Source organism: Gossypium hirsutum, chromosome A05 (assembly GCF_007990345.1).
Source record: "Gossypium hirsutum isolate 1008001.06 chromosome A05, Gossypium_hirsutum_v2.1, whole genome shotgun sequence".
In the NCBI taxonomy this organism is placed as follows: Eukaryota; Viridiplantae; Streptophyta; class Magnoliopsida; order Malvales; family Malvaceae; genus Gossypium; species Gossypium hirsutum.
Window position 1 is genome coordinate 60,430,835 of NC_053428.1, and position 11,116 is coordinate 60,441,950.

The 11,116-nt window shown below is 33.0% G+C and overlaps 1 non-coding gene across 1 annotated transcript; it reads left to right on the forward strand.

Annotated features, from left to right (window-relative positions):
* The first annotated feature begins 1,770 nt into the window (after nucleotides 1-1,770).
* On the forward strand, nucleotides 1,771-1,877 carry LOC121230034 (small nucleolar RNA R71). Its single transcript, XR_005927986.1, has one exon. It is a non-coding gene; the product is annotated as a small nucleolar RNA R71 (small nucleolar RNA).
* Nucleotides 1,878-11,116: the final 9,239 nt, after the last annotated feature.

An 11,116-nucleotide genomic window follows, 5' to 3' on the forward strand; every position in this document is an offset into this window, starting at 1 on the left:
CATGTCATTAGCATCCTAACTATTCATAAGGTTCAACCGGGAAGTTTCACTTGTCGATTTTATCGTCGAACACATTTGTATAGTCCTATTCACCATTCAAACATTATTCGTAATTTCATAATCACATTTTATGCAATACCAAAGCATATAACATACATTTATAATGAAATTACCACATACGAACTTACCTCGTACTCGAAATTGACGAATCAGATCGATTACTCGATAACTTTTGATTTCCCCCGATCTAAATCCGAATTCTTTCTTTCTTGATCTATATGTATTCAAAATTAACCCATTTAGTCAATTACTTATTCAATTAAATCCTTAAACACATATTTGGGCATTTTTACACTTTAGCCCTAAACTTTCACATTTCTTACTATTTGGTCCTTATTTCACAAATACACAAAATTCATAAACTTGTGCATCAACTTGATGCTCACTCCTAAGTCACACAGAGCTTTACTACAGTAATATTCTCTAATATTACAAGGTATAGTAAAGCTTCCAGGGTCCTTCAGTTTCGCAGGAAGCTTATTCTGTATAAACGCACTACACTACTTCGTTAAAGCGACAGTCTCATATTCAATAAGTCTTTTCTTCTTAGATAAGATGTCCTTCATGAACTTTACATAATTAGGCATTTTCTCTAAAGCCTCCACCAATAGGATGTTGATGTGAAGTTGCTTTAGAACATCCAAAAATCTCTTGAATTGTACCTCCTATTTCTGCTTATTTGGCTAGAACTTTTAAGGATATGGAGGTGATAGAACTTTGGGTTGGATTAGATAAATTTTCTAAGGAGATAAATCTACATCTAAAGAAGTGTTAGTTTTTCAGAATTCACTAGTTTAAGTTTTACCTCATTAGACTTTGTAAGTTCTAGCTCAGCTGGTGTAGGAATTTCAACTGTTGGTTGACTTCCCTCCTTTTCAATGGGTTCATCTTCAATCACAACCTCTTTCAGTTCCAAAGTCTTACCACTTCGTAAGGCAACTACTTTGCAATGTTTATTACCTAGAATTCTTTTTTTTTATCATTCGGCTAGGCTCCTTACGGTTGGTTACGAAGCTTCGTATCTAACTGGCCATTTGGTTCTCCAAATTTTTCAGTGTTGCTATTGGCTCTGGATTAAAACATAATTCTTCACCATGTACGCCTTTAAAAATTTCTCCAAACTATTGGATGACCCAACTTGTTGTGGTTTTGGACCTTGTTGATTAAATCCTTGAGATTGGTTGGGTTTATGCTACATGTAACTGTTGTTCAGTCCATTTTCTTGGTTACTCCAAGAAAAGTTTGGATAGTTTCACCATGAAGGATTGTAGAAGGTGGACTGTGGTTCGTGTCCACTTCTATTTTAGTGTTGATTTCTTACGTAATAAACTGACTTGGGATTTGATAGACAATTCTCGAAAGAATGACCATCCCCATAGTATATGCAAGAAACAACATCAAACTGACTTGGTGACTAAACTGAAAAATTATTCAAACCATTAACAATAAACTGTTTCAACATTAAAGAAATAGAAGATACCTAAGCTACGAGTGATGTATGTGCAACACTTCGTGCACTCCAACTACTCGTCTTCCTAAAGTTGCTCAATTTGTTGGCTATTGATAGTTGTTACTAGTGATCTTCTCATTGATCTCATAAGCCTCATTATAAGACTTAGACAAAATCAAACCATTCGCAGAAGCATCTACCATTAACCTTGTGTGTGCATTAAAACCATTATAAAATGTCTTCAACTGGATACAGGTGGAATCCCATGATAAGGGCACTTATGAAGTAATTTTTTGAATCTCTCCTATGCCTCGTACAAATGCTCATCATCCAATTGTTGAAAAGTGGTTATTTCATTTCGCAACATAGCATTTTTGCTAGGTGGGAAATACTTAACTAAAAATCTTTATGCTAATTCTTGCCATGTAGATATTGAACTTGGTGGCAACAAATTAAGCCATGCTCGTGCTTGATCTCACAACGAGTATGGAAACAACTTCAACCTTAACGCGTCATCAGTCATACAGGTTATCTTAAATGAATCGCTCATCTCCATGAATAATCAAAGGTGAAGGTGAGAATCTTCTGTGGTAATTCCACTAAACTGACCCACCGTTTGGGGAATTTGAAACATCACTAGTTTCAATTCAAATTACAGTGCCTCAATCTCCAGTCTCCTAATTCTCAAATTTAATTCATTGAAGAGTGGCACAGTTTACTGTCTTATGGCACGATCTCTATCATCAACAATAAGGATTGGATTGTGCACATGATTGGCTCCATTTCCTTGTCCATCATTTTGATTTCCAAGTTCCATCCTAACTTGTCTTTGAGCTAATCTTTCATGTCTTCTTTGTCTAAATGTTCACTCGATCTCAAGGTCCATAGGTAATAAATTGATAATTTGATTTATGCTCATAAACACCTAAAAAATAAAGAATAAAGAATAAATTTGCAAGGTTAGAAGTTAGATAAAAATGAAATAACAACCAAATTGAAAAGAATAATTTCACAAAAATGATAAAGGCAATAGTCCCTAGAAACGGTGCCAAAAATTTGTAATGCTCGATTTATGCAAGTTTACACATTCTTTATCAAGTAATAATTAAGTAAAAGAGTTATTGTCTCTACAGGGATTGTGTATGTTAATCAATATACTGCAAAATTAAAGTAAATAATTTGATGATAAAAACACAATATCTTGAGTAATGGGTGATTAACTAAATTATATTATCTAGATGCAAGATTAATCCCTAATGCAATTTAAACTAAATACAAAGTATAAAATGAAATGTATGAATGAATTTAGCAAAAACACAAACTTCAACAATCAATAACATGAATAGGCTAGGATAATTACATCATTCAACTTAGCTTACTTTTATCATGCTTCACAGTGTTCGAAATTATTCCATGGCAACTCGATCTTTCATGAGTTTGGAAACCAAATTAAGTCCTTTCAGAATCTTTTACTTAGTAAAACATACATTTTACTGATAATATTAAACTAATGGTTTCTTAGGATTCATGTAAAGTAACAAGGACGGTTTAGGTTTGAAACAATTTAATCACATAAACCAAAAAAAAAACTATGCAAGATAATAGAGCTTGTTAAAGTTATTATGAACCTTTAATTTAGTCAGGTTAGGATCTAAATTAAGCATGCACATTTCAATTATTGTGTCCCTAGCCATCATCTGGTTAGGATCTCTCAACTAATTCTAATGTATCCAATCACGTATGAATGAAATACATACTTGAGTTTAATTGAAAACAAGATCGATTGAGGCACAAACAATGTAGACATGATTGAAACAAACTTCAGTAAATAAATGCAATCATCCTAGCTAAACAAAATTAAGCTACCATTTTTTATGGAAAGATAATAAAGTACATTGCAAACATGATTAAAATAAAAATAACAAAGTAAAGGAAGAATAAACTCTATCGAATCAGCAGTCTTGTGAACTCTAATTGAAGATGTTTTCCTCCAGTCCTTGCGTTGCTCCTTTGCTAATGGCTTCTCAAGGTGGCCGGCCAAGAGATAATCTTATCAAGGTTTTTGGCTAAGAAAGAAAACATGGGATGCTATGTATGGTAATGAAGAGAGGAAATAAGAGAACGGAAGAATGGTATGAAATAAGATATGTAGAGAATGAGGGTTGTAGGGATGAGGGATAATTGAAATAGAGAATGAGTGGGGATATTTATACTTGAAGTAGATGGTAGAGTTTACTAAATATAGGGATTGGAATCCCTCTATTTTCTCCAATGCTTGGCCAACCACATTTTGTGGAAGAAGGTGGATGATTGTTCATTTATTTAAGCATAGAATCATGCTAAATTTAGGCATGGGTTAGACGGTTTCAAGGACTATCTTTGTGTGTTGATTTCCAATGAATCTTTAAATGTTGGGACCTCCAGTAAATATCCTAAAATAGATTTTTAGGTAGCCAACATGCTTGTGCTAAATTTAGGCTTGACTCCTCCTTGTTGGACGATTCTGTGACCCATTAAATAATTAGACTTGTACTCCATGTAGCATAATTTTAACTAGGTGAAAATAACACATTGTTGACCCATTTAGCATGGTTTTGTTGTCCAATATAGAAAATAAATAGCTTATGTTCATGAAACTTTATAATAAGCTCTTTATTAAATAAACTTCATGGTCCCATTGCACAATTAAATATAACACATTAATAAATAACATGAAATAATTTAATTTATGCATAAATTTCATGTAATAAAGCAAAAATTTGCATATAAATTCATGTCCATTACCGAGGATTAAAACAAAATTCACTAAATTAATTAACAAATACTCGGGATTAATATTATTTTTAAGTAAAAAGGTGCTAAAAGCTACTAGAAAAAACCTAAATAAATTAGAGTGTACATAAAGCGACATGCATTGATTGATCAAAATTAGTAACCATATATGGGGAGCGAAATAGATTGTGTTAGATTTTGCGAGATGTAAATTTTAGAATATCATGAGAGAGGGCAATCAGGTTGCTCACTTGTTGGCTAAAGAGGGGTTTCGCCAGAAATGTGATGTTTGGTGGGTGGAGGGTGGCTTGATGGTGATTTAGGGACTAGAGGAGAAGGAGGGATAGTCCACTTTTCAAGTTAATTGAGGTCCATCAATATAGTGGCAGAGGAGGCTAAAAGATTCAGTTATAGCTAGTAGGGTTAGATTGCTTCAAATTGGAGCGATTCAATGCTAGTTTTGGGTATCAGAAGTGGTATATGGTATTTAGTATGGGTTATGAGGGGAAAGAAAGGTTGTTTAGTTCTTGTTTATTTAGATGATTGAGGGTCACGATTGTTTTTGTTGTCTAACAACTTTTTAGTAATAAAGAATGTCAATTTATAGTAAAAAAGTATTTTATAAGTTTTTCTGGTTAAAAAATTAAGAGTTATTTAATTCCAAGTCCCTCTTTTTTCCCTATTTAAGTTCTTCACTCTGCCTATAGCGTCACATGGAACTATTTTGTGGATCACATGTCATCTTGTTTATAAAAAATACTAGCATATTGTTGGTGATGAGGTTAGTAAATTCTGCCTAAACATACTGAATGATGGGTTACCTATGTCTAATATAAATGACACTAACATTGTATTTATGGCAAAGCAAGTTAGCCCTTATAATATGAGTCATTTTCAACTAATTACCTTATGTAATGTTCTGATTAAAATTATTTCTAAAACCATTGTAAACAGACTATAGGTGATTATGCCGCATTGTATAAATGAGACACAGGGTGCTTTTATGCCAAGAAGATTTATAGCAGATAATGTTGTGGTGGTTTTTGAGCTACTACACTCTTTCAAGAAGAGAGGTGGTCGAAGGGGCTCATTTGCACTGAAGCTTGACATGAGCAAGGCTTATGACTGTGTTGAATGACACTTGGTAGAGGAGACTATGTTGAAGATGGTTTTGTAGTAGAATGAGTCATTTCCTTCTTTTTTTCTATAGTGAAGGTCTACAATCATTACTACGATTTGCGAGTCAAGACGGTTTGGTGAAAGGGGTCAAGGCATCTCGATCAGGGTCGATGGTGTCCCATTTGTTTTTCTGTTGATGATAGCTTGATTTTTGGAGAGGCAACATGTAATGCCCCGTACCCGAGACCATCGCCGGAGTCGAACACGAGGTGTTAACAGACTTAATCCATTACTTAAACAGCTCAAACAATTTATTTTTAAAATTTCCAGTTAAACTAACAATCTGCGTCATAGTCGCTTAAAAATTCATATCTCGAGTTACGAAACTCAAAATCCAATTCCTTCAATTTTCCTTGAAAATAGACTCATTTATCTATTTACTAATTTTTTTATAGAATTTTTTGTCAAGCCAATTCGTACAATTTATTAGTTAAAGTCTCCCCTGTTTCAGGGTTCGACTGCTCTGACCTCTGTGTATTACGAATCAGATATCTCTCTGTACAGAATTTCAATGACTGTGAAGTTTGTTTCTCTTAAAACTAGGTTCAATAATGAATCTGTACATATAAAGAATGACTTATAATTATATTTTTACAATTTATGATAAATTTTTAAAGTCAGAAGAAGGGATCCAGAAATCACTCTGGCCCTATTTCACAAAAATTCAAATATCTCATAAAATATAATTCATATACCTGTTTTGTTCAATCCATATGAAAATAGACTCACATTATTCAAATTGAACCAAAATTATATTTTGGAAAAATTACAGTTTTGCCCCTAAACTTTTGCATATTTATACTTTTTCCCCAAAGCTCAGAATTTAAACTTCATCCTATTTTCTTATGTTTTATGACATGCTGATCAGTTTTCCCTTCTTTGACAACATCAAATTCTCACTCTAACATGTACTTATGACTATTAGGTATTTTTACCGATTAAGCCCTTTTACTCGTTTTCACCTAAAACTGAGTAGCACAAGTTGTCTAACATAATTTAAAACCTCACATTTTATCATAAAACACCAAAATACACAAATTTGACCTATGGGTATTTTTCCAAATATGAACCCTAGGTTGAATTATTGCTAGCATAAGCTTAATCGAGCTACCGGGACTCCAAAAACGTAAAAATCATTAAAAACGAGGCTAGAACGGACTTACAATCGAGCTTGGAAGCTTGAAAAACCCTAGCCATGGTTTCTCCTTGCTATATTCGGCCATGGGGTTGAAGATGAGCAAAATTGGCTTTTAATTTTGTATTTTAATTCATTTTACCCCTAAATGACAAAAATGCCCTTACTACTAAACTTTCCAAAAATTCCATCCATGTCCAATTTTTGTCCATAGACTTAGAAATTGGTAAAAATTTCTACTTAAGACCTCCTAATTAATATTTCAAAACAATTTCATACTAGAAACTTCTAGAATGCAAGTTTTACAAACTATTCGATTTAGTCCCTAATTTCAATTTAAGCACTTTATGCATAAAATTTCTTCAAAAAATTTTCACACAATCATGCAATCATATCATAGACCTCAAAATAATCATAAAATCATTATTTCTATCTCAGATTTTGTGGTCACGAAACCACTATTCCGACTAGGCCCAAAATCAGGATATTACAACTCTCCCCCCTTTAGGGATTTTCGTCCCCGAAAATCTTACCAGAAAAGTGGTCTTCACTTTTAATCTCATATTTGGTGCCGAATAACTTTCACTTAGGCTGTACCTCTAATACATCTCTTTAATTTCTCATATGATCTAAAAGCTTTCAGTCTCAACTCTCAACTGTTCTTAAATTTTCAACCCTTCTCAGTTTCCCATGATATCATGACATAAAACCTAGATCTCAACTTGATTTAATGGAGACCGGAATTCCAAGAAATCCAACAATCAAAGAGACCTGAAATTCCATGAATCTAATGAGTAGGAATTCATTCAATACATATATGATTTATAGATCTCGCCAAACATTTAACAATAGGATACATCACATTTTCCAATTTCCGCCATGGAAATATTTCTGATATGGCCTCAAGAATAATCCTTCACATTTCCATCCCAATATCAACACTGACAAGGATAATTTTGATAGATCCCAATGTTCGGCTTTAACCCTTTTAACAACTCCGATTTTATGTAACATTGAATGCTCTAAACTATCACATTACCTCACTGTCTTGAAACACATCACAATTCATACAACAGTACATTACTGAAAGTCAGGAAGTCTTTACTCAATGTAGACTAGTCTAGTTCTGACGCTTCAGTTACCAATATTCTCATCTATCCAAACTTTGTCAACATGTAATAAACTTTTCAGCTTTCACAAGACAAAAACCTTATCATTCGTAGTGATTTTAACTAATATCCAACTCTTTCTAATAAATATACACTTCTCGTTCAGGCTATTTACTCTTTTATCCGTACAAAAATGAAATTATATTATCAGACTTGAAAAAAAATAATCCTGACATAATTGTCACATGAAATCTTTCAAATAAATAATTCACCATACCGACTGAAACTCGCGCTTTTATCACCTATGCCTTTACTGATGTCAAATCCTTATATAGAAATTAGAAAAAAATCCCAATACTAAAATCACCACACTACCAAGATCAAATTAGAAGTATAGTCATATTTGACATGATTATCACGAGCTGAAGAACGTACTTCGAACATGAGTCATAATTGACAAATTATGGAACAAAGATAACAAGAAAACCGAATAAAGAAATCCAGAATAAAGAGATCCAGGTTAAAGAAACCCAAGATACGATACTATGCAGAAGAATCGAAAACCAAACTCATAGAGAAAATGCAGAATACCACGATAATTCTTCAAAGAAAGAAAGTCCAAAAGAAAACATCATTTAATCCCACTGGAATCAAATATAACAAGAACAATATATCTTCCCATACATATATATCAGATGAAGCATCAAGTAGAAGAAACAGAAACATAATATCTTACGTATTCTCTCATCAATTCTTATCAGACGAAATGAAATAGAATACCCGATGAAATAGAGCAATATAAATTATAAACCAGTCAGACTACCAATGCTTTCATCCAACACCAGGATTAAAAGACATTCCCATATAACAAGAATTTCTTCAGAAGATCAATAGCCATAGAAATATTTCTGAGAACGGGTAAACACATAGAACATCTCAAAAGAGACTGCTAAATCTGTCCAGTCATAACTGTCACACTCAGATAGTTCACTTTTCAATTATCATTTCCCCAACTAGTTCTGTCGTCACAAATTTCATATTAAACCATTCACTAAAGAAGGTCAATTTTGAATAAATTTTGATTTACACTTTTCTCGACCTTGCACCTGAGTAATTCGGTTTACCAAGGAGAATTCCTTTTCTAACTGAGACAGTGTATAACTCCAATAATCTTTACGTCAATCCGATACTTTACTGGCTCTGACTTTACTTATCAGCTCATTTTCAATCTCTGATCATACTTATAATTATTCTATCACTAAACTCTTTGGGTTCTCAACCGGAAACTTATTCAATACAAATCTCATGAAATTCCATTATAAGTACCACTTCGGTAAGGGGAGGGGTTGTAGAACCTCTGACTCGACTTTCTTATACATACACATATGACACAACTTCCATCATCATAGCAACATCATCAAAATCATGTCATTCATTCAGGCAATGCAACATTCATGTTGGCTTACACAAATTTTCCTATTGTCCATTTAGACAATATACTTATGCATACATTCTATGTTTTCTAGATAGCTTTACTTATCCATTCATTTAATTAAATTAAGTCATGCTCATGACATCATATAAGACCAAACAAACATAGATATTTGCATCACAATCACAACTTTCATTTCGTGCATCATCATGTACATATCATTACAATCATATAATTCAGTCCAACAATTTAACATAGATAAGTTCATTTCATTATAATCCTCTATCTCATAAAAATTGTATATCATTAACATTCATCAACATTCAACGTCCAATCAAGACAATGACATTTCATTCGTATCATGATATTATGACCTTTATTCATACCTCTACTACTTTCTATTTATTCCGTTCATCTTATTAAGTAAGCCACATACACTACATCGTATGAGCATTAAGCAAATATGGATATTTATCACAACATGAACTTTCATCTCACATATTATCACATATGTATCATAAACTTTTATTCATACTTTTCTGATCCGAGACTTATCATAATAATAATTTTACTCAAATACCTTCACATAACATTGAACATGGTCGGCGCAACTCAGTTGGAGAGTACCCTGTCTAAATAAGACGGTACTCATACGCGTCGGAAGACATCACACTATCACAGATCAGTGGCATGTATAGCTAAACTTTTACGCATGCGAGGTCAGTCTAAGAATCGACTAAACCTGCTCTGATACCACCAAATGTACCGCCTCGTACCCGAGACCATCGCCGGAGTCGAACACGAGGTGTTAATAGACTTAATCCATTACTTAAACAGCTCAAACAATTTATTTTTAAACAGACTTAATCTATTTACTAATTTTTTTATAGAATTTTTTGTCGAGCCAATTAGTACAGTTTATTAGTTAAAGTCTCCCCTGTTTTAGGGTTCGACTGCTCTGACCTCTGTGTATTACGAATCAGATATCTCTCTGTACAGAATTTCAATGACTATGAAGTTTGTTTCTCTTAAAACTAGACTCAATAATGAATCTGTACATATAAAGAATGACTTATAATTATATTTGTACAATTTATGATGAATTTTTAAAGTCAAAAGAGGGGATCCAGAAATCACTCTGGCCCTGTTTCACAAAAATTCAAATATCTCATAAAATATAATTCATATACCTGTTTTGTTCAATACATACGAAAATAGACTCACATTATTCAAATTGACCCAAAATCATATTTTGGAAAAATTATAGTTTTGCCCCTAAACTTTTGCATATTTACACTTTTTCCCCAAAGCTCGTAAATTAAACTTCAGCCTATTTTCTTATGTTTTATGACATGCTCATCATTTTTCCCTTCTATGGCAACATCAAATTCTCACTCTAACATGTACTTATGACTATTAGGTATTTTTACCGATTAAGCCCTTTTGCTAGTTTTCGCTTAAAACCAAGTAGCACAAGTTGTCTAACATAATTTAAAACCTCATATTCTATCATAAAACACCAAAATACACAAATTTGACCTATGGGTATTTTTCCAAATATGAACCCTAGGTTGAATTATTGCTAGCATAAGCTTAATCGAGCTACCGGGACTCCAAAAACGTAAAAATCATTAAAAACGAGGCTAGAACGGACTTACAATCGAGCTTGGAAGCTTGAAAAACCCTAGCCATGGTTTCTCCTTGCTATATTCGGCCATGGGGTTGAAGATGAGCAAAATTGGCTTTTAATTTTGTATTTAAATTCATTTTACCCCTAAATGACCAAAATGCCGTTACTACTAAACTTTCCAAAATTCCATCCATGTCCAATTTTTGTCCATAGACTTAGAAATTGGTAAAATTTCTATTTAAGACCTCCTAATTAATATTTCAAAACAATTTCATACTAGAAACTTCTAGAATGCAAGTTTTACAAATTATTCGATTTAGTCCCTAATTTCAATTTAAGCATTTTATGC